Here is a 24,880-nt window from a genome sequence, read left to right as displayed (position 1 = left end):
CAAGGTTCCTGAAACATCACCTCCACTCTGCCTCCCCCCCATCTCTCACCATCCCTCACCCCTGCAGTCTACCCCTTGGCTTTCTCCAAACTCCACTCCAACTGCCCTCACCAGTGTCCCTTCCTTCTCATTAAACCCGGTGACACCTTGCAGTCCTTATATTACTGGAGTCCTCGGCAGCCTTCAACACTGTGGACCCTCCCTCCTTCCCAAAGCCTCTACCTCGGCCTCTCACACTTCACACTTCTTTAATTCCTGCCAGACCCTCCCTCGTCATTCTTCTCCGTGAATACGGCCAGTACTTTTCCTCTCCCTCTAACCGCTCTTCATGGAGCCTCTGTTTTGGTTTCTCTTCCCTTTCCATCAATATTCTCTTTGTGGTTTGATTTCTGGTGTCCCTTTACCTTGACATAACAAAGATATTCTATTTTATCCTATAAAGCTTTATTTTTTTCAGGTTTCACATTTAAATCTCAATCCAAGTAGAACTTCTGGTTTCAGTATAGTGCAAGAAAAGGGGAATTTTGTTTTTCTCTATACAGGTATCTAATTGACACATCACCATTTAATGAAAGACCATGTTTCACCCTCTCCTGTGCTGTGTCTTGTTGCCATAAATACATGTATGTGTCTCTTCCTGGGCCCTATATTTTGTTGCATGGTCTGTTTGACTATTTCTGGCAACATGACACTTTATAATAGGTCTTGACGGACAAGAAAACAAGTATTCCCATATTTTTTCTTTTTCATAAATTTGTTGGGATTTTTTAAAATTGGGATTGGAATTTATTGAACATATATGCAAAACTGGGCAGAACTAACATCTTTATGATTTTGACAATCCATGACTATGGTATCCTTCCTATTTTTATATTTATCTTACCTCATTTTTTTGTACAAAGAAGTCTGTACATCTTTGTGAAATTTACCCCAAGCCTTTTATATTTCTGATCCAATTTAAATGGAATCTTTTAAATTACTTTTTCTGTTTTTTTGCTGGTATACAGAAATAAAATTTAATTTTGTGGTTTGTCACAAGACTCAGAGTATTATAAACTCACCTTATTAATTTTAATACTTGTTGAATATTTTAGGACTTTACATATAATCAGGTCATTATTTTTATTTCTTATTTTTCAGTACTTGAACATTTAACTTTTTCTTAATGCACTGGCTTGAACCTGTAGTATAATATTGAATAGAAATGATGATGGTGAGTACATTTTCTTTCCAGGGTATTATTTCCATAATATCATTTGCCCTTACATTATTTCTCTGATAAATTCCACAATCTAATCATAAAATTACATCATGTTGGAGCTGAAAAAAAAAAAAAAAACCCTGAAAGCTCATTGATTGAGGTGAATTGGATTTCCTTTTGCCACACCACAAGACTGAAAACTGGGATCAGAACACAGAAATTCTAACAATTAGTTGAGTGGGTTTTTTTTCTCTACAGCAAAAAATCCAAAGAAGGACTACTACTAAGACAATTTGTTTTTATCTCATGGAATTAAATCCTTAAATCTCAAAGCTTTTGGAGTTGAATAACTTGCTGGCTATGTCATAAACAAAGTCATCTCAGCCAAGCCAGAAACAAGGACACCTTACTGAGCAAATCCAACTCATTTCATCAGGAGATCGAGGCCCACTGCACCTCCAGAGGCTCCCAGAGTGGGCATTGGTTCTGTTCAGTTTGGGAATCTATGGTAATTTCACTGATTTTTCTCCTTGATCTCACATCAGTTTATCCTAGCACAGTTGGTTGTGGATACAGTCATTTCCTATAAGAGCAAAGAAATGATTTGTCCTTTTCTCCTTTCTCTTGGAATTAAACAGGTCCAGTGAAACTTGTGTGCTCTCTTGCCATTGCCAGCAGCTCCCATTTCTCCCCTTTCTGGCCCACTCACCCGCCCTGTGTGGTAAAACTCCACCCAACCTTACTATCTGACATCACTGTTCCCTGTATCTGAGCTGCTTGGTACTGCTGGGACCTAGTAGGCATACACAAGTGTATTCGATTGATTTTCCAGAGGCCCCTCAAGAGACAGGAGAGATATCATGCATAGTATAAGACCTGAAAGATTTTATAATCTTATTGAAGGGACAAGATTAAAATTCAGGATATAGACAGCACTAAATAATATTCTTATATAATGTGTCAGTAAAGAATCAACCTACAACCCACAAGGAGAGAACAAGTTCAAGAGCGTTGAATTCTGATGCCCACAATCAGTCCCAACTTCTACTTTGTATTTGCCCCTGTGTTCTCATAGGTTGTTACTCCTCCATCATCTCAGCTTGAGTGCTAGTTTACTCTTCTCCCTTCACTCACCTAAGTCATTGGGGGAAATGTTTGCTTTGGGTATTCTGAAACTTGGCATACATTTTCCTCTAAGACACCCTACTTAGGAATGATGTAAATACTTCAGTCACATTACAGGTTAAATGGGCTTTTGTGAAATGACTCTTTATAACTATTTCTTTGGAAAAGCTGTTCTGAATACAAAATGACCTGCTTTCAACTGAAATTTCAGAACACAGACCCTTCTTTTAGCTCCAAATGCTCAAGACTAAGCACTCAGGAAGTGTGTCCTGCCAACACCATTATGCTCTCCTTCATCAGCACTGTTGATTGTCTCCTTATTGTACATATGCAAGAGTAAGTCTGGAAATATGAGCAATAAAGCTTGGTGGGTCACATGCTCTTTGTTTTCATAGACACTATTGTCCTTCTTCTCCTGTTCTTCTATACAAGGACAAGAGGACTAGAACATTTCAGGAGAGCTGGGCGAAGGACTGAACATGCTTTGTGTACAACCACAGCACTCAAGTCGGCAAAATGAATAATGTTATCTTGGTTTGCACTATTGGCCTAACCTGAGGGAGAGAGCATTTAGAATACACATTATTCATAATTCAGAGGCTGCTAAATAATAAAAGTGGAGCCAGATGTAAGAAGGACCTATTCTCAGTGTATTTGATGCCAGTGCTATTCAAAGTGTGGTCCACGGACATGTAGCCTCAGCCTCACCTAGGGGGTGTCTGGAAATGCAGATTCTTGGGCTCACGCAGAATCAGAATCTCTGGAATGAGGTCCAAGAGTCTGAGTGTCAACCAGTTTTCCAAGTGGTTTTTGCAGACTTTTGCTCTACTGTTTTTTTGGGTTTTTTTCCACAGAGAAGAGGAACAAGGCTTGTCCATGCCCCAGCTCAGCAGAATCAGCACTGCTGATCATCTGCTGGGCTTTGTAAAGACTGCAGAGCCCACAGAGGTGCCCTGCCTGGTGGTGGTGAGGCAGAGGGTTAACTGAGCTTATGGCAGTGCACAGAGCAGGCACTCAACGACGATGGAATGAATGAACCTGCATGGCCGTGTGTGTTGTGCTTCTCCTTCACCCTGTGTGTATAGTTACCTTCTGTGGGCTGACTTGTGGCCCCCACAAAATTCATTCATGGAAGTCCCAAACATTAGTATCTCAGAATGGGACAGTGTTTTGAAGATAGGGTCTTGAAAGAGGTGACTGAATTATAATGTGGTCATCAGTGTGGGCCCTAATCCAATAATGACTGGGTCCTCAAGAGGAGGGGATATTAGAACACAGGCACACACAGAGAAAAGGCCTTGTGAGGGACAGGAGACAGCTAACCACTGCCCAAGGGAAAGGCCTCAGGAGAAACCAACATGCCTACACCTTGATCTTGGACTCAGTCTCCAAAAATGAGGAAATAAGTTCTAATGGCTTAAGCCCCCAGGCTATGATACTGTGTTGTGGCAGCCCTGGCAAGCTAACACACTACCCCATCTGTGTGCTCGCACACCTGGAGGGCTTTATACAGAGGTCTTCCCAGAGTGATCACCAGTTCCTCCAGCAACACATCACTGGCCTCTGGAGTGGGGATGGCTCAGGAGATTTTCAGTGATGTACAAAGCACCTGAGCCCAGTCCTACCTCTCATGAGAATGTAATCATCTGTCTTTGATGTCCTACTACAGAGGGGAGCCAGCAAACCAGGAGCAGCCCCAGCCTAACACTCAGGAGCCCAGGCCTCCTGTGTTACCACTAACTAAATGTGTGCATGCTGGGAAATGCCCTGGCATCCTTACATGTAACATGGAAATAATAATGACCTTCATATTGACAATTCTCTCTCACCCCTGTTGAAAAAGTCAAATGAGGTGGCTTAGGTATTCAAATGCATGGTACACAGAAAGTGGAGATGTGGAGCACTGCTGTCACTTTGCCGTTAGGACTGCCCTCAGCAAACCTTCTCTAGTGATACAGCTTGACTAGAACAACAGCTGGGAGCCACAGTGGTCCGCTTTACTCAGCTCAGTCACTGGGTAGAACTTAAGGGCCCCCAGATTCAACCTGGCAGCCACATTTGGAAAGATGTCAAAGGGTCATGTAAACACATTTGTACTTTTGTAATCTATCTGTCACTCTGCATTTTTAAGTCAACTTCAGAATGTACGAGAAAGAGTAATAGCAAAGAAAGGGACACCAAGGGGCAGGGGAGGTAGCTTTTGGAGGAAGATGCTAGCTCTGGACAGCAGGATCAGGACAAACAGGGAGAGCTACCTTGTTGGCAGCTGGACACAGGGGGTGTTGTTCAATCTGTGGTGAGTTGAGCTGAATTGCCATCAGACATACAGGTGATGGGTTATATGAAGCTGCCCAATAATTGAGTGTCTTGAGATAAAGATGGAGAGAAGGAAGAGGTCAGAAGATAGACACTTGAAGGCACCCACCAATGAGGAGTGGGGGCAGAAGAGGAACACAAAGGTGACACAGGAATAGACAGAGAGAGGGCCAAATTTTTTTTGAAATTTTAAAGTCATAATTTTTAAAAGTATATGAGCATACAGTGGTCCAAAAAGTATCCAAGAGCAATAAAGGGATGGAAAGAATAAGATGACAACCCAGGGCTGGGGGTGTGGCTCCGCAGTAGAGCACATGCCTAGCACGTGAGAGGCCCTGGGTTCGATCCTCGGCATCACATAAAAATAAATAAAATAAAGGTATTGTGTCCAATTACAACTAGAAAATAAATTTTAAAAAATGACAACCCACTGACTTTGAATTTCAAAGTGGGGGTGGGGGGAGAGCAGGGGACGGGGGAGGGGCAGATGTGTGTGTGTTCCAGCTCTAACCAGGCCAAGTCATTGTCTATAATTTGGGCTCCATCTTGCCTGTCTTCTTAAATTAAACCACAACATTTCCTCCTACTGTGGATGCAGAATGCCTATATATCTTAGATCAATATGGGTACAATTAGACTGGAGAAAAAGACCCCCTTATTTCTGAATTTAAGTATCAGAACAAAGAAATCACATCAAGAGCTCTGTTCGGCCAGGAAATGCGGCAGATTGAGTGCTAAATGACACCAGACAAAACAAGGGAATGTTTTCGAGAGCTGGCTGGTGGAGTTTAGACTCAAAGACTTCTATTTAATTCAAACCACATAACAAATGATGGTGATATCATTAAAATAAATATCCCACATGGGCCATCTCTTTCCCTCCCATATCATAGCACTGACATCATCTTTGCATATTATATCAATGGCATTTTCCATATTCTGATGAAAGGTCACAATTTTGTCAGTAATGAGATTCAGCCCCCAGTCAAGCTGTTCCAAGACAACACCACCCATTTCCAAAACAATTTTGAGGGCGGCTTCCCAGCAGAATGAATTCCAGAGAGCAGATGTCTCCTTGGGTGTGAGCCACAAGTGAATGGGGGAGTCCACTCCAGATTACCGTGGCCACTGGTACTGTGGCCAGGCCACCTAGGAGGACACATGGTAGGTAGCACAAAAAATCTAAGAGTACAAGGCTTTCATAGAGCTGGTGGAGCAAGCGAAAAGAGGTCCAGGGGCATGTTCTCTTGGGGCAGATTTTAGAATCCCTGTATTTGCAGACATGATTGTCAAATAACAAATCCTTAAAATGAAACTAGGAGGCATATTTGCCTAATTATGAAAAAGTTTTAGAGTTCAGCAGAACTAAGATAGCCCTGGCTCTGTTCCCTGCAGAACTAGGGGCTTTAAGCCAATTCCCTAGAGTCTCTGAGCTTCAGTTTCCCCAATCATAAGACAGGGATAATAATGGTCCTTCTCTCCCAGGGTCATTGTGAACACTGTGACCTAATGCATCTGAAGCGCTTAGCACAGTGGCCAGCGTATCATAAGCCGTCCATAAAGGTCAGCTGCTTTATCACGGGTAATGTGGGTTATTGGGCTGAACTTGAACATCTGTCACATTAAGAACTTAGCATTCCTTCGGTTGCTGCTGGGGCTAGGGGGAAGGGAGGCACGGTGCATTTGACACTGGTGGAGTTTGAGAAAGAAGAGCACATCTCCAAGTGCACAGGAATTCTCCAAGGCTGTGCAGTCATTTGCCCATCATTTGCTCAATGGAAAATGTGGCTCTGTGCCTGGGGCCAGTCCTGAGCTCACTCCCCACCTCTGTAACATTGGTTTCATTCCCCACTCTGCCATGGCTGCATGCTTTTTCTGCTCATATTGACAATCCTCCCTTCACCTCTCCCAGGATCCCCAACTCTCCCACCAGAGACAGATGGAAAGGAGTCTGTGAGACCACTGACATTTTAGTGCAGATGACTGCAACATGCTCGTCCTCCTGGGAGGGTTTGCCTTCCAAAGGAGAGTGTGCAGGAGAGAAATAGAGCACCTTTTGATTTAGGGATCAAAGAAATGGCATTGACATAGACTGGATTTCAGCAGGGCAATGGACAAAAGCTCTCAAAATATCCATCTGGAAGAGATGAAGGAGTATAGACCAGAAAAGAGCACAGTTCTATTTAAAACCAGTTCAATATCCCTGACCAAATATGCTTATTAACAAAATGAGGACACAAGAAGGTTGTGTCCTTGGAGAGGGTCACAGGGCTCTTTACTAGGCCACATCCTAGTCAACATATTTATCACCAACTTGAATGAAGGCACAAATGGCATGATGAACAAGCTCATAGACTGCTAGATTTGTTGCTGATTTGTTTTAATGATCAAGACTCTCCAATGTCTCATTTGACCTATCGGCATGGCCGAGTGGGCCAAATTGTTCAGGGATTGAGTTTTCATTCAGCCCAAGTGACATGACAGGCAATTTGCACACATTGTGTCTCTGCAAGAGATGGATTATTGCCTCCATTATGAAGAAGGAATTGATGCTTCTCATAATTAAGAAGACTGAAAGGATCTCACAGCTAAAATGAAGAATGTAAAAACTCCAAAATCTATGCTCTTTCATGACCTCGGGCCATGAAATTTCTGCACTTCCCTTTAAAATACAAGTGCTCATGTTATATAATAGAGAGGGAGGGTGTCTGTCTAGTGCACTTTCTGGCACATAGATTAGAAATACTTGTGGGAAGAAAAAGAAAAGGAGTGAGTGGGGGAGAGGAAGAGAGGGTGGGATCATGTCTGCTTTAATCTGTGCTGGTCATCATGACCAATGAGAAACATCTGAAGATATTTAGCTTGGCAAATAGAGACACCCTAGTTCTCTCCAAATGTTTAAAGGACTTGTGTAGAAGAAGTATTAAATGTAGCCCAGAGAGGTGCATTTGAATTCAATGTGAGCTGGAACTTTCTACAATAATGAGCATTGTTTATACGAGCATCAGAATGTCTCCTGAGGTCACATATCATCTCTGAGGTCCTCAAGCCATACCAAATCATGACTCAAAGGGGCTGAGGAGTAGCAGTAATGGAATAAATGTGTCTGCTGTATAAAAATGTCCTGGTAGGATTTCAGATGCTTGAACCCTGGGGTTGTGGATGCATTTTGGAGCTGAAGGGTGCTCTCTATCCTCAAGGTAAACCATGCTGGTTTTGCCTTTGTCCACTGGGTGTGCAAAAATTATAAGTATCAAATAGATATGGCCTCTCATGTCACCAAATGCCAGCAATACTATGTCCATTTCATTACTTTTTTTTTTTTTAAGAAAAGGGCTAAAGATCCCTAAAGCAGGCTTCTGGGGAACAGAAAACCCTCGAAAGTGCAGCAGGGGTGCTTTGGAAAGCACAAGATCTGCTTTGTCTGTTGCTGCGAGCCTGTGCCAGAAAAGCAGTGAGCTCATGGAAACACCCCCCTCGCCATGTTTATCACCCATGCCATCTCCCGTTATTCACAGATTCATATGCAAACCTTCTTGCTGGGATGCTCATGCTGATGAACTTGAGCTGTATGAAATGTGGTGGTGATGTTGGGGTTACTTTTCATTTCCAAGGCAATAAACCAGGAAGAGCTGTAGACATCCTCCCAGTAACTGGAATACTAACAATGAAACACACCAAAGCCCACAGCCTGCTTGATTATTTCCTAATATTCTCTTTATGCTGGTTCCAGCCCAGAGACCCTGCCAGATGCAGAAAGCTTCCTTCATGGCGGCACAAATAGTTTCCATTTCCCATCGGAGAGCCAGCGTCCAAGAGGACCATCTCATTTGAAGCTGAATGAAACAAAAGATGGCCCGGAATCCAACTGCAGCCAGAAAACAGAGGCTCACAAGCCAGAAAACCTCTGCAATGTCCCAGAAATCCCCATGGGGCAGGGGGAGGTCATGTTGACTACTCTATGCGCGTAGGTCAGCCTCTCAGCTGTTCCTCTATCAAAGATTTCTTGAAGGTCTTGATGAACTTTTGTAAAACACTGCATTCCACATTATACTCCTAATAGCCTTCCTCTCTTTTCATTAATGTCTACAGCACTTCATGAACTCACTTATTTTTTTAAATTTGTTTTAATTAGTCATAAATGATAGTAGAATGTACCATGATATGTCATACATAAATGGAGTATAATGTCTCATCTTTCTAGTTGTACATGATGTAGAACCCCACCAGTCATGTAGTCACATATGTACATAGGGTAATAATGTCTGATTCATTCCATTATCATTCCTACCCCCATACTCCATTCCTCCCTTCACACCCCTCTATCTAAAGTACCTCTGTTCTTCCCTAGCCCCTCTCCCCTGCCCTTGTTGTGAATTAGCATCCTGATATCAGAGAAAACATTTGGCCTTTGGATTTTTGGGACTGACTTATTTAGCTTACCATGATATTCTCCAGCTCCACCCATTTTCCAGCAAATGCCATCATTTCATTCTTCTTTAAGGCTGAGTAATAGTCCATTGTGTATATATACCACATTTTCTTTATCCATTCATCTGTTGAAGGGCACCTATTTGGTTTCATAGGTCAGCTATTGTGAATTGAGCTGCTGTAAACATCAAATTTCCTTCTTTCATTGATATTCAGCAACATATTTTGAGTGTCTTGATCCATTTTGTGCTGCTAGATCAAAATGCCTAAGGCCGGCTAACTTGTAAAGAAATATACTTGGCTCATGATTCTTGTGGCTGGAGGGTCCAAAAAGCATAGCACTGGTACTGTGGTTGTCACAGCATGGTGGAGAAGTGGAAAGGGAAATGTTGGCATGCAGAAGGGTCATGCATGTGTGGTAGCCTTGCTTTATAACAACCGCTCAGGAGAACTCATCCACTCCTGAGAACTCACCAGTTTCCATCCATGAGGATGAAGCCCCAAGACCTACTGGCCTTAACTAGGCTCCACCACTGGGCCCTGTTCTTTCTAAGAGTTTTCACCTACATGCAAAATGCTGTCCTTGTTTATCTCCTACTCTGCTTTCCAGAGACACAGGTCAGATTTCAACATGTTTGCTGGACTCATTCGCTTCAAGAATTCCCCACTGACACCTGACTTCACACAGAATTGAACTCATGTCCTACTATACCTCTGGTCTTTATGACTTCCCATTTCTGATGAAGACAACATATTCTCAGTACCTGAGCTTGCACTCAAATATACTATCTCCTTTGCCCAAGATAACAGTGACTTTCACCTCCCAAACGTCTCTCCCATCAGCCGATGCTTGATTTGTTCCATTTATACTGCTACTCTTCGAGGGCAGGATAAGGGCCCAGCAATTCTTAGCTGGATCGTTGCAGTAGCCTCTCAACTGGTCTTCCTACCTTCCCATCACCACATCTGAGCCATCCTGAACTATGCTACTAAACAGTCTCACTAACTCACATTCTCACAATGTCACTTTCCTATCCATCACCTTAAGACAGCACCTTAGATGGCCTTCATGATCCTCTGCAAGATGGCAGGATCCTCCCTGACTCCCCCAGTGCTCCATGTTCCCACTCAAACTGGCGAACACTCTGCTGGAGACGCTCCAGGCTTCCTCAGCTCTTGTCTTTTCTTAGGCTGTTTCCCCTGCCTGGTGCCCTACTTCCAATTTCTATTTGCACACGTGCTCCCAGGTGTATCCTCCAGGGTACCTCCCTACTCTCTGGTGATGAATGCTCCCTCCTTCCCTGAACTCTGCGTCGCCATCCCATCTCTCAGCTGCATGGAGCACTAGCTCCTGTCTCATCTTCCCTTTCAGCCTCTTGTGCTCCTTGAGGTCAGCCCTTGGCCCCATCAGTCCTTGAAGGAACTGCCCACTCAACTACAGTATTATTTGGCACCACAGAAACAGCTTTTTAATGAAAAGTAATGAGGGCAGAATTAAAAAAAGTAAAGAAATAAAAAAGCAAATAGGAAGAAGAAGAATCTTACACAACAGAAAGAGATGAAGTCAAGGCCAAGTGTGCAGTGAAGATTTTGGCCAGAGGAGAAACATCCCCTTTTTCTGACTTCTCAGGGAAGGATGAACAATGCAGGAAATGTTAAGGGAGTGACATGCATGGAGGAGAGTCATGGAACCCAAAGCAAAGCAGCACTTCCTCCATGAAGGGCAGGGCATGGCAGAGTGGGCAGGCATACTCCAAGCCTGTTTCCTGGTTCACATAACTGGGAAAAGTGTGACACCTGTCATGCGATTATTGTGAGGAGCAGTGTCTGGCTCTTGCCAACAATAATTGACGTGGGTGCAAAAGATTGAGAAGGTCCTGGAATCTAGAAGTATTAAGAATTGTAAAAAATTGGGCTGGGGATGTGGCTCAAGCGGTAGCGCACTCGCCTGGCATGCGTGCGGCCCGGGTTCGATCCTCAGCACCACATACAAACAAAGATGTTGTGTACGCCGAAAACTGAGAAATAAATATTGAAATTCTCTCTCTCGCTCTCTTAAAAAAAAAAAAGAATTGTAAAAAAGAGGTGAGAAGCTATTGAAGCAGGTGTTAAAATGGAGAAGCTGATAAGATCATTTGTCAAGCATGTTAAAGATCAGGTTTGGCCCTCTTAACACTTATCTAGGATGTTCTGGATGATAAGGTCAGGCTTTCAGTGTGGGCAGAGAAGAATCTGTGCAGACGGTGGTGCTAGCGACGCGAGAAGTTGCTCCCCTCCTGAACCCAGCGCCCTTGTTGCATCATAGATGAGCCTTACTTCTTAAATTTTCCTTCCCAGGACTCACCTCTCTTCTCCTCTTCAGACTCTAGTCGTGACAGAGGGACTTCATTATGTGTGAGGGACAAATTTCAACACCCAGGGCTCCCCAGCCACCTTAGCCACCTCTCTGACTCACAGAGAGGTTCATACTTCCAAAGCATGGTGATTGGGGGGTAAGCAAAGGAGATTAAAGCAACTGCCCACTCAAGGGAAGAAACTCAACTGTTAATTAGAAACAAGAATTATATAGAGAGAATTATTTAGGTAGGCCCTGGAAGAAATCTCTACTAGTGTTCATGGGCCTGGTCTCCTTGTTAGAAAGGTTTTCAGTGTCTTAGAATGCTAGGAGCCAAGCAGGTGTTTTTCCAATCTATCTCAGGCAACTTGGATTGCAGACAGGTCCTCTAAACCTAGGACGATCCCAGGGACTAATTAGTTGCCCCTGCAGGTCTGCTGCATTGACAGTGACCCGGCAAGCCTGCACACCCAGGATGACACTCTTCACCTTGGTAGGTGACCAAATTTAGAATTCATGTTCTAATTCTGGCTCCCACATCAGCATCAAGAATAGGAAATAAACTCTAGGCAATCACCTTTCCAGATGCATTTTGGTTAACTGGCATCTAAGGGTAGAAAGATGGCAGATTTAACTTGATAAGGTCAAAGGCAGCACCCTTTTTAACGAAGGCAGGAGGCTAAGAGAACTGCAGGTTGTCCAACAGAAGGCTCATTATTCGGACTGTCTATTTCCTGGATAAGGGAAGAACAGTAAATTTCCATGCACTTCAGCCCAGAACACTAGGAATTGTTGAAAATAGCATGTTCTTTTCCGCTGGTTATTATTTTCTCTCAATAAGTATCTAATTCTTCTGTAAAAAGATAAAGGTGGAATTCAGTAACCAAGACCTGATACAATTTTTCTTTCAAATTCTCTTGTCTATTTTTAAAAATATATGCATCAAAACCATCTTTGGATGGTTTTGAGACTAAAAATGTATTTTCTTAAAAGGCTGACAGTCGTGGATCAGGGTGCCAGCAAGGTCGGGTTCTGGTGAGGGCTCTCCTCCTGATGAAGGTGAAGACTGAGCAAGATCTCTGGTGCTCCCCATATAAGGACACTAATTCTATTGAATCAGGGCTCCACCCTCATGACCTTATTTAATCTTGATTCTGTAAAGACTCTGTCACCAAATACAGCTACATTGGTGGTTAGGATTTCAAAACATTAATTTGTTGGGGGAGGAGACGCAAACTTTCAGTCCATAACGGTGTGTGTGTGTGTGTGTGTGTGTGTGCGTGTAAATCAGGGGTTAGAAATGCCCCCAAAGCATCTAAATAAAGAGTAAGCCCATTGCTTGCTATTTTTATCTCTAGTGCCCAGATGAAGATTAAAAATGACTGTGTTAGATGAACACAGATCCTACCCTAACAATTGTTTTATTCCTTGGTTTATGTCATTCTTTTAGTCACAGTAGACCTTATTTTATCCAATAATATCTGCCTGAGAACAATATAAATGGTTTATTCCTACCTTATCCCATTCCAAATAAAAGTATTTGAGGTAGTTTACAGAAAAGTAGGCAGGGCAATAGCATTTTTAAACAAAATGAGGGGAAAAGTAAGCAACTTTAGGAAGAGAAGATGAAGCCAAGAGTAAGATTGGAACATGAAATATTGCCATAAATGCCTGGGAAATTTCCTGTCATAGAACTCAACTTGAGTTCGAGCTCCCTAGTAGCTAAAGCAAAAAGAGAAAGAAGAAAATAACATTTCTATGTCAATGTTCCTTGAAGTTGACCAAATGGGAGGAAAGGAATATAGTTGGCATGTTCTTAAGGAGATTAATAAACCTAATTAAAAACAGAATAACTACATGTATGCTGAGATCAGACCTGAGTAAGTCCAATATTTCCATGTCTTCTTTTTCTTATTGACAGAGAGTAGGGATTCTAGAATTTTAGCATACAAAAGAATCCCCTGGGGTAGTTTGTTGAAAGAAAGCAGATTCTGGGGTCCATCCACAGAGATCCTGGTTTAGGAAATCTAAGGTGGGAAATGTGTATGTTTACCAAGTATACCAAGTGATGCTAATTCTGAATTCAAAAATACTACCAGAAAGCATGCTGTGATAACTGCCAAGAAAAAATGTTCAAAGCAACAGGAAATAATTGCTTAATGTGCATAGAACACACACACAGAGTACACAGAAATCTAATTTTAAGCAATGCTACTTCCTGGTTAACCCTCCAATATAAACTGGTTGTAAAATGTATCCATAGGAAGCTAAATAAGTTGATTTGCTATACATGGATGTTGGATTGAAGCCAAATAAAACTCCCAGGTCTTCTTTACATAAACTGTACTTGAGTTATCGAATTTTTTTAAGCTCAAACACAGACTTTACATTTGTTCTTGTTTTCACCCTGGGTTCAATTTGATTGGCTGGCGTGAGTCCATGGAATTGGCCTCCTTTGCCCTACACCCTGAACAGTGGATTCATAAAGGACAGCCTGATATTTAAGCTTGTGGAATGCTTATCAAAGACAGTTTTCTTGAGTTGACAATGAATAATATATTCTATTTAAAATTTTTCGATTTTCTTCTGAAACTTAAATTCTTGTTTAAAGAGCTAAGAACTAAAAAAAAATACTTCTTGAAATCTCAGTAACATGAAGAAGGGATGTATTCATGTATTAATTAATTGGGAAAAGGATGAAACAAGATTATATCTCACGGTAAAGTGATCACGCTAGTGCCAAACCCAATTAACCAATTAAGTAATACAGATCAGCTCTTTTCAAATGTGGTTAATCCCTCCTACCCCAGCCTCACCCCCCGCAGCAATGGCATCACCTGTCAACTTGGTAGGTATGGAAATCATGGTGTCCCTTCCCAGATCAGCTGACTCAGAAACTCTAGATGTACCACACCCTCCAAATGATTCAGGTATACTAAAGTTTGAGAACCATTAATAGATAGTATTGGGCCTTCAGAGACTGCACACTTTCTAGTGCAATGTAATTTGTGGTTCCAAAGAATTTTCATGGAGCACTTACTATTTTTTAGGAACCAGCTAAGGATAGAAACGACAATCTACCATATTACATTTTCCCTCTACAGCAACATAACACATATTCACAGTAAGGTATGAGAGAAATAAGGGTACAAAGTTGGAGGTGGTTCCATGTAACCCCAATACAACCTCTGTTATTCCAGCCAAGTCTAAGTACTAGGTTCAACAGTGGCCCTGAGTTCTGGACCTGAGGTTGGTCAGGAGACATTTCAGATCCTGGGCAGCCTCTATACAGCAGCACAGATGGGCCCTAGAGATGCCAGGGCTGAAGCAGCAAATTGACATGTTCTATTAGACCTTAAGCTGCCTCATGGGTAACCAGTCATCCTGGTTTGTCCAGGACTGCCCCAGTGTAGCACCACAAGTCCTGCATCCTGGGGAACCCCTCCATCCTCAGCAACTGGCCCCAGTTGTGACCCTAGATGTCTCTGTATTAGATGAGCATTCCTCTCAGGGGTTCTTCCTGTTCAGAGGACAAAGGGTGCAAGGACTTTAGACAGCTGGGACGTGATGGAAGAGTGCTGGGGGTCAGGCTCTTCCACTTACTGCGTGATCCTGGTGACTTATGGGACTCCCTAGATCCTGGCTTCCTGTATAGCTCAGAGTCAAAGCCAAGGTGTTGTCAGTGGCCTCTGTGGCCCTATATACCTTGCCCTTTGACCTCACCAACTGCTCTCCCCAAAGAGCAAGAGTGCAGGCATGACCTCTCTGCCTTCCTGCGGATCCCCAAACACACTAGTGCTTCCATCTCAAGGCCTTCGACTGCCTCTTCTCTCCCCGGAGCACCCTTCACCCAGAGATCCACAGGCTTGCTCCACATCCTTGGGTCACCCAAGTGCCACTTCATCAGTAAGGCTTCCCTCAGCACCCCAAATAGAAAACAGGTCCTCTTCTCCTCCTGCAGACCTCTTATCGCTAGCTGGCCTCCACTTTTTTGTCTCTAGTGTATTTTATGCCATCTCCCTCTAGAGCAGAGGCCCGTCTCAGCAGAAATGCCTATGACCTTGGCACCTCAAATAGTGCCCAGCAATGAGAGCAATAAATATTTGATGAATGAATGAATGGTGGAAATAGCACATGGACGTGCTTTGGAAAAGGTAAGGTGTCACCATGAACAAGCTATATACCTAAGTGGCAAACTGGAAAAAGCAATTTGCAACATACACAATGGAACACACACAAAAAAATGTCATCTATACTATATTTTTTTTAAAAAAATTCTATATATCAATAAGAAAAAGATCATCAACACAAGAGAAAAGAATGAGTAAATTATGTTAATGGGAAATTTGCATTGGAGGAAATTGACGGTCAACGGCTTATGGACAGGAGACCCGACTTCTGTGTCTAGGTCTCCTGATCTGGTAAAACAATTCCCTGTCTCCTCCAATTGGGAAAGTCAAATGAGCTAAATCAAGTCAACTACTGGAAACAATGGCTGATTTCTAGAAGATGCACATAAGCGCTAGCAAGTATTTTCAGTGGAAATCAGAAAACAACTTGAAAAAAAGATACCACTTTTCACCTATCATATTGCTTAAAAGTTTTAAGTTTAAGTCTTAAGATGGCAAATGTCAAGGCTGTGGGGAAAAAAAATATGTGGATTTTACAATGCTGGTGTGGAGATGCAGTGGAACACTCCCTTCAGAGAGCAATGAGGTGAGTTTAAAATGTGCCAACCTGTGATCAAGCAGTCCCCCTTTTGAGTACAGAATCTCAGGCAGCACTTCCCAAAGCTCCCTGACTCCAAATACCCAGAATGGTAGTTAAGCACACAGATGCTCGGGACACACCCACCATGATTTGGATGCAGTTTGTCTCCCCAAAAGATTCAGTTGCTGGAGGCCTGTTCCCCAATCCAATAGATGGAGATGTGGTGGAATTTTCAAGATATGGGGCCAGTAGGAGGTGATTAGGTCGCTGGAGACACCACCATTGGAAGGCATTGATCCCTGTCTGGTAGCGGGTGTGCTAGTCTCTCAGGACTGCTGGGAGGGCAGGTTGTTATAAAGTGAATTTCACTCGCGGCTTGCTCATGTTCCCTCCTGCCATGTGATGCTGTCTACCACGAGGCCCTCACCAGAGGCCAGCACCATGCTTTTGGACCTCCAGAACTGTAAGCTAAATAAGCTGCTTTTCTTTATTAAATATCTAATCTCGGGTATTTTGTTATAGCAACACAAAACAGACTAAGACAACATCCCTGATTCAGAATCACCAGGCAAAAGGAACAGATAATTCTAATCATCAGACACATGTAGGAAATACTGAAGAAGAGAACAGCCTTTTATTTAAGAGTCTATAATGAGGCTAAATGCAGAATTCTTAGCAAAAATAAAATGATGGAAACAACCTAATGTGCAGCAACAGGTAAATTAATTAATGAAATGGAATTTGTAGATGTAATGGAATTAGTTCTATGTCCATATGAATGGTTCATTTTTAAAATGAGTGGAAAAAAACAAGATGCAGAACCATATATGACACTGGTTAATAATATAACTACTATATCATTCTATTCCAGTAAATTTTAAACACAACACAAAAACGTAAAAGGCATAGTACTTTGTAAAATAGTTTAGCAGTGTGTACTAAAGCCCCTTATAATCCCACCAGATAACCCAGCAATTTCCCCTCATTGTTATCCACCCAGTGGAAACGTGCCACATAGACACCTCAAAGTGTGCACAAGGGTGCTTAGAGCAGCCTACTCCTAAGAAGTTGAAACTGGAACAACCTACATGCCCACTTATGGAAGAATAGATAAATCACAGCACATTAAAGGGTCCAAATACTATACATCAATGAACATGAATGAACACTTCAAGGTAAGTAAATATTAACTTCACCTGGATTGAGTAGAAGAAACCAGACACAAATATTTCATTATATAAAATTCAAAAACAAAATAAATGAATGCTATGATGTCACAACATGAGGTTGGGTGCTGTTAATATTCTGATTTTTTTTAATCTGAGTGGTAGGTGCATCAATATACTCACTGTATAGAAATTTATTGAGCTGTAAGTTTTGATGTATATAGCTTATGCACACTTGTTTCACTTCATTAAAAAAGTAAAATACACATAAGATGTATTTAACATTTTATGGGCATATAGAACATGTGAAATATGAAAATTCACTTGGAGAATAGACAAAAATTCATCAGAGTCACGATATAACTGCACAGTCGGGGTTGTGGGTGTGACAAAGGCTGGCAGACAGAAGATGTTGGTTGAAGTGAACATAAACCATATCTCTGAGGCTCTAACTATTTTAAAGATGAAAAAAGGTGTGGGGTGGGGAGAAAAAAATCTAGAAATAAACATGTCACAAATATGTTGATAATTCTGGGCAATGAACATGTGTATAGTTCAGTATTGCTTATTGTTCTTTATTTTTAGAACTCAAAAAAAAAATTGTTTTTTAATACACACAAGGACAAGACATTCTAAAGGGACACATTTTTAAAGTAAAAAGCTTCTGAATTTGAGGGGAAATAGCCATGTCTCAGAGGTGAGCCACAAAGAAACAAAGTTGCTTTGAGTTTACTTTAATAAGAGTAGCATTGCTTTAAAACTATGTAACAACTGAATCTGGGAGAAAAACAATAAAGGAGTGGTGTTAGTTATACCCATAACCCCATCCGCCCACTGTCACTAAATGCCACAAAGATTCCCTGGACACTCACAATGTCCTTTGTTCTGTTAGTAACAAAACTGAGAAAATCTTGTTTGCTCTCAGGACAAAAATGTTAGAGTTCAGCCACTTCTGGCTGAGAGAGCCTCAGAATCAAGACAGATTCCAAGGATATGGAATAGATGACACTTAACCTCAGACAAAGAAGACAAATATTGACAAGCAAAGTGGAAACCGCGCACTGCCCGGGGACTCCCATACGTGGGCATTCTGGAAATCTGCTGGCCTCGGGTGAACTGTCTAAGAAGAGCGAGGCTCAGCTGGGCCATCTGCAGCTCTGGCCAACCCTGAGTCCCGAGGACGCTCCAGGCGACACAATCGACTTCCTGGTCTCCGCGCTGAGATAAAGCCATCCTTGCGGAAGGATGCCAAAAATAGGAAGTCTTAAAATACAGAGGAAACCAACTCTGTTTTTTCCTGGTATTGATCCTCTTGACATGAGCCACCAGAAGATAAGTCACACTCTTAAGAGGACATTAGTCCCTTCAGAAGAGGGGGGGATCTTGCAACTACACCTGCGAGTAACCCAATTTCACATGAGATGTTTCTAGAGCCCAGAGGCAGCTCTGTGACCAGGTCAAAAGCCACCAAATGGCTGGATTTCAAGCATCGGTTTACATGACAAGAGTGTACAACCAATAATTAAGCTTTTAATTGCTCTTCTTCCTATGTCTGTGGTAAAAACAATGCAGCTAGCTGTTTCCCTCGCCCGCTCAGCCTCGATGGACAAGTCGGAAGTGGACAGGCTGACTCAACCAGGAGGTCACATGTGGGGCCAGGTGCACAGAGCTCATTCTGAAGCAAATTGGGTCATGTTGACTTGTGTTTGCTGCCTTGCTTCGTCCGGGATGCTCTTCTTTCCTTTTGGTCTGGAAATTGCTTTTGCATGTCATCTTAGGAGCAGAGAGAATGGTCTTCCAGTGGCTCCCTCTAGATTCTGTAAGGATTTTATTTCTTACCCTCAGACAGAAGATTCTGTCTGTCTGAGGGTAAGAAATAAAATCCTTACAATGTGAAAATCAGTGCACCCATCTGCATCACCCCCGGAAGAGAGGGAGAGAAGGACCAAAGGGGATTTCTCAGGGCGATCCCTGGGGAAAGTTTGGAAAACTGAACTTCAAAGTGGTAACCCTGGAAAAGCTGCCGGCAAGGTGTTCAGGCAGGACCTGCACCAGGAAGGAATAGATGTGAGGTCACACCTTGGAGCTCAACTCCATCATGTACCTTCTTCGACTTTAAGTGCAACTGGCATTAAAATTTGAAGCTCCTTGACATCATAGTTGCAGGAAAGACCAAAAGGTGGACTATTTGATGTTTTTGACGAGAGGAAATAAACTGAATGGCCAGTGGGCATGAAAGGGAGACCCACAAAGACACTATCTCCATTCCCTGAGGCACATTTACATTGCAACTGTGTGAATGCTTCAAAGATGCCCATCAAAACCAATGCAAATCAGCCTTTCTGAATTCTCTGAGTCAATGCTGCAAGGAATCAGCATTGACTGGTTATCATGTAGCATTTTAAAGTTATATTTTTTTTTAGAAATCTCCTTGGAAATACAGTAAGTAGAGCTGGAGGGGCAAATGGAAGATTCGAAGCCATCACTAGCTCTCAATCTCTTCCCACTCCTCCCAATGTCACCCATTGACTAAGCCAGCAGGAGCTCCCAGGAACACAGACCCTCAGATAATTTCCTGAGGCACAGAGCAGGTGGACAGAGTGAAGAACACACCTGAAAGAGGAAATGGAAACCATCTAACACAAGGCCCAGCTTTCAGTCCTGGAGAGCTCCTACTAAGGGCCTTGGAACCATGCAGATGGCATGTGGGCTCATCTCACAGCCTGGATGGACAATAGAATAAGTTTGTGTCACCTCCCAGCACCGCCTGTGCTGATGTCTGCAGGCACCCGTGGTGTCCCCACATGCTATCAGAGGAGATGGAGGGCCCCTCTGTGGGTGTATGGGGGTTTACAGCTCTGCTAAGTCAATCCTGCCTTGCTGCCTCCCCAGGCCTGGGGTCCTGGGTGGAACTGGGCCAGCCATGCACAGAAAAATACCCATGCATCATTGTAGTGCCTCTGAAAGTCCTGACTCAGAATCCCAACAAAGAGGCCACTAGAAGCTTATAAAATTCTTGTCACAGGCTCCAAAACTATCCAGACCCAGTCTCCCTCACATTTAAATCCAACAGTCCTCTAGGACTTTGCCTCATTGAGTTGATGGTGCGTGTGAGTGTGTTTTTGGTAACCTTCAAGGTCTTGCTTGGACAAATGAGATTTTTGGCTGGTCCTCTGGACCCTTCACAGCACATGGGTTACTGTAGGATAAAAGGCTCAGTCCTGGAGAACTTCTGCCCACAGGGACCTCTGCTCCTAGCCTGGCTTTCCCTCCATCCCACTTTAGGAAATGCTGGAAATCAGAGCTAGAAAGGGCACCCAAGTCTTCTCAAGACCCTCTGCTTCTCCTGGAGAAGCGAGGCCACAGATTTGCACAGGCTCCTGTAGCCTCTCAAGCGAGGCCAGTGCTACCTCCACAGGCCCCATGCTCAGCCAGGGAGCCTTCTACCAGTCTGTATTCTCCACAGTTTTTCCCAGGAAAATATCTTCTCATAAAATTTTGCCCGATTTTTCTCCTTTCCTGGTTTGGAGGCTATGATTGCCACACTCTCCTGCTTCCTCCTCTCCGCTGTCTCTGGGTCCCCTCCACCTCGGTGGCTCTCCTCCCCTCCTTCCCCTGCTGCTCCTTGCTGCCTCTCTTCCTCAGATTCTCCCCTTCCAGTTGCTTGGAAAGGGTGGGGAGCGAGAGTCCAGCAGAGGAACAGGCAGGATTGGGGATTGAGGAGAGGCAAGAATACCTGGAGCTCTATGAAGCAGTCATTTTGTTCTTGGTCTTTGAATAAGGGACCTCGTGTGCCCGGGAGTGTGTGTGGGTTTTTCATGGCACTCTCCAAGGAAGTTCTTCACATTCCACCGGCCAGAAAGCCTGCCTGGGTCCTCTCTGTAGTGAAGTGCACCACTCTTGATCCACTCTCTGCCCTGGGAAGTTCTTCTACGGTTGCTCTGTCTCTGGGTTGGACAAGTCTGGAAGAGTGGGTGGGAAGGAGGATTGAAGGAAAGGAAAGGAAAGCCACATCCCCTCGCTGACCTCCCAGGTTCCCAGTGACGTCCCACACCACTGGGCACATCTCCTGGAACTGTGGCCAGCTGCCCAGCCCTGGTTTCCTCTGGAGCTTGTTTTTTTCCAGTTCCTTCCCTTCACTGAAGAGGACCTGTTCTCTAAAAAGACAGCCTTTGACCTCTAATCTACCAGAGATGGATTTTATAAATTCCCAAATTCCTTTTAGCCCTAACATTCCCTGAATCAAAAGTAAATTGGGTTTCTATTGGCAGGTGCATGCACACACAGACATACACCCCAAGGCCTCTTTTATCAGAAGTACAGGTATCATTGCTTTTGTCACATGGGCATTTTGTTGTTTAACCAGAAAGGTGATTTCAACAGTGTTTGCTCCAAGCCAGATGAGCAGGAACTCAGATGAGCCGAAAATAAAAAAGTTCATTTGGGCAGGTGAAGCCTGGAGTACACCTTGTAGCCACCACAACCTGTGTGGGTCAAGGTGGGCTCAGCACTCTTTTTTGAAGCCTAACTGGTAATGACCATTGCCTCTGATTGGTCAGAATAAGCAGTTCAGCCAAAGGGCCAGCCAGTGGCCTCAAGACACGATATTGGTCTCATGTTTTCCTTGCTAACGAAGTAGGGTGCCCTCTGGAGAAGAATTTTTAAGATTTGTGTGAAGCTAGAACAAAATTGCTCCCTTAGACACTGCAAGCAGCTTCTGCTTTTAACATGAAGACTTCATTTTACATCGGTGCAGAATTGTCCTGTTCATGGGAAAAGCTGCTTGACTGGGACAGTCTAGTTCATAAATCCAAACATTCAACCCTAACTGCCCACTGACCAAGAGCCAAAACTATCCTCATTTCTAGGTTCACAGTGAACAAAGCAGAGTCCCCATCATGTCAGAATTTGAAGTACAGAAACACAATCAACAAGTAACCAAATATTTAATTGTTCTAAAGGAAACAAATTTGGTCAGAGATGGATAACAATGGAGGACGGTGGATTTAAATAGGGTGTCCATTGTTCATGAAAGAATGGCCCAGCCTTCCAGGGGAGAAAGGAATGTCCCAAGCAGAGGAAAACACATGTGCAGTGGTCTGAGGGGTCAGGGGGAGACTCAACTTGTTCTAGGAAATGAAGGGAATGTGGATGAGAGGCTCTAGCCTGGACTCAGCCAGGGCCTGCTCCTGGTTGCCTGTGACCAGCTCTGAGTGCTGTTGGAGGACTCTACAGGGACAGGAGGGTTGGGGTGGAAGGGAATGCAGGAGATCCAGCAGCGCACCTCAGCCGTCTTGATGTTCAGGGTCCCCCGTGGGATTCAGTGCTTTATATCAGTTTTATGTTTGTGAAATAGACTATAACCCCTGACTACCCGTTGGTGGTTAGTTTTAGGTCATTTTTCTGTGTTATGCTCTCCCCTCATCATTGTCAGGACTTCCAGAAATTCTTAAATTTCCAGTCAGACCAAAGCTGTTCTCAGAGAGGAACAGGGCAGGCCTTACTTTGGAAGGAATGGCAGGAGTGGCATGTCATCCCCGAAGCCAAAGAGGTGGAATGGGTGGTGCTCACCCACTGAGGACAAGAAGCCCAGGGGCCACAGGGGTCATCTGCTCAGAGACAGCATCATGGTGTGTTGACAAGGCCAGGAAAGAAGTAGCCCCAGAAGAACTCATGGAGAATCCAGGTCGTCTGTGTCACCATCCTGTGTGGTAGGTGACAAGTGTCTCTGCTGGGAACACAGGCCCTGGAATAGCTGCACTGCCCTAAGAACACCGTGTGCATCTCCTACTCATCCCTCCCCACAAACCCCTGGCAACCACTGGTCCTTTTGCTGACTCACAGTTCTGCGTCTTCCAGAGTCTCATGGGGTCACTCAGCATGTAGCCTTTCGGGCTGCCTTCTTTCTCTTAGTGACATGCACTTAAGGTTCTTTCAGGTTTTTTTTCACCACAGCTTGGTGGCCCCCTTTTTAGCACTGAATAATATTCCTTTGTCCAGATGTACCACAGTTTTCCTATTCCCCTACCAAATGGCATCTCTGTTGCTTCCAAGAGTGGGAAATTATGAGCAAAGCTATTATAAAATCTGAATGCAGGTTTTTGTGTAGACATAAGCTTTTAGTTCCTTTGGGTACAATGGTAAGATGATGTTTAGTTTATAAGAAATGTCTCCCCTAGTCGCTGTACTATTTTCTGTTTCCACCAGCAACGAATGAGAATTTCTGTTTGCTCTACTTTCTTGCCAACATTTAGTATTGTCACGATTTTGGATTCGCCATTCTAATACATGTGAAGGGGTATCTGGTTGTTGTTTTAGTTTGCAATTCCCTAATGATACGTGATATGGTACAACCTTTTATATGTTTATGGCCCTCTGTATATCTTCTCTAGTGAGGTATTTTGCCCATCTTTGAATTAGATTGTTAATATTATTAATGTTGAGGTTTAAGAGGTTTTGGAATATTTTGGATAACAGTCATTTATCACCTATGTCTTTTGCAACTATTTTCTCTGAGTCAGTTTCTTTAGACTTTATTTTGAGAATTATTTTAGCAAATAATTGTTTTCACTTACTGAAGGAAAAAAATAGGAAATTTCTCCTTTGATTTCATAAGATAAGAGGCTTAGGGAGGACTAATAACTAATTTCCCTAAAAGGATCAAGGTAGTGTGCAGTAAAAAATAGGAAAAAGATGTGTGTTTTATCCTATAAATTTCCAGGAAATGGGCTAAGGTTGTAGCTCATGGGTAGAGCTTCTGCTTAGCATGTATAAGGCACTGGGTTTGATCCTCAGCACCACATAAAAATAAAAAGATAAAATAAAGATATTGTGTCTAACTACAACAAAAACAACAATAAATTTCCAGAAAATTTCATTTTTTAACATAAGTGTGGTATCATTGTCAGTCTTCCCCAAATCCTACAGTTCCTCCAATGTCATTAATTTGTGTTCAGTGCTTCCTGTTTATCTTAAAACCAGGGAATTTTAAATGTCTAAACCAGTTCCACCAAGATTTCATTTTTAACATAGCTGTATTAATTTCCATTTAATATCTAACTTGCCTCTTTTTATGTTTCATTAATTAAGGTATATAAAAATCCTTTTTTAAAGTATAATTAGGAATTTTGGGAAAGGACCAGATTATAGGTAATAGTTTTCTCTCAATCTAAATATTTACCTGATGCATGAGCCACAGGATGGATAACCCTTAGCTCAGCTCTTGGAACACCTACCAGGCAACTGAACTATACAGGTGATTCTGGAGCAGGTGCTACAGTCCTATCAGTGCCATATATGTAAACACTTACATATAGATAGCTAGCTGATTTGAAACCAGCTTGAGCAACTGTAGGAGTTTTAAAAATAAAATCTTTCCTAAATGGCTACTTTGTATAAAGTCAGTAAACTTTCATGTTTTGGGAAAATACCACTTTTAATTAGTAAAAAGTTAAAAATACAAAAATCTTTATAAAAGCTTTACTCTTCCATAATCTATAACTCTAAGCAAATATTTCATTTTGCTATCTACAATTCTAATCAAACATTTCGCACAGAAACCCTGGAAGAGTAAACATTGCATACAAGGGAAGAGCA

This window comes from Marmota flaviventris, chromosome 6 (genome assembly GCF_047511675.1).
Source record: "Marmota flaviventris isolate mMarFla1 chromosome 6, mMarFla1.hap1, whole genome shotgun sequence".
Lineage (NCBI taxonomy): Eukaryota > Metazoa > Chordata > Mammalia > Rodentia > Sciuridae > Marmota > Marmota flaviventris.
The sequence above is the reverse complement of the archived record's forward strand: the minus strand, read 5'-3'. Positions refer to the sequence as shown.